This window comes from Fringilla coelebs (genome assembly GCF_963513975.1).
Source record: "Fringilla coelebs genome assembly, chromosome: Z".
NCBI classification, from domain to species: Eukaryota; Metazoa; Chordata; class Aves; order Passeriformes; family Fringillidae; genus Fringilla; species Fringilla coelebs.
This window is the reverse complement of record NC_140031.1, coordinates 1612053-1612535: the sequence shown is the minus strand read 5'-3', so window position 1 is coordinate 1612535 and position 483 is coordinate 1612053.

The following is a 483-nucleotide window of genomic DNA, read 5'->3' as shown; positions in this document are numbered from 1 at the left end:
GCGCCAGTCTCCGCGCTGGGGCCGCGGGTCCCGCCGCCTCCCGCGGGGGGATGCGCCGGCCGCGCCTCCGCCCGCTGCGAAAAAAATTACAGAAAAATCGGATTGAAAAGAAAAAAATCAAAACTGAGAAGAGGAAAAAAAAAAAAAAGGGATAAAATAAAGGCGGGGGGAAGGGAAGGGAGAGAGTCGCCGCTTGCTCCGGCTTTGCCCAAAAAAGCAAAGAAAAACGAAAAAATCCCCGTCTAGAGCCCGCGGCGCCCGTCGCGGGGGCAGGCGGGCGGGGGCTGCCGGCGCCGCGCCGCCGTGCGCGGGTGCGGAGCGCGGCCCGAGCCGCGGGGGAGCCTCGGCCGCCCCGGGGCCGCGGCGCCCATCAACCCGCCACGCCGGGGAGCGGGCGCGGCGGCAGGGATGCGGCGCAGGGCAGAGCCAGCAGGCAAAAAACAGAAAGAGCGAGCCAAAAAGGCGTCTATAAAAAAAGGGTAG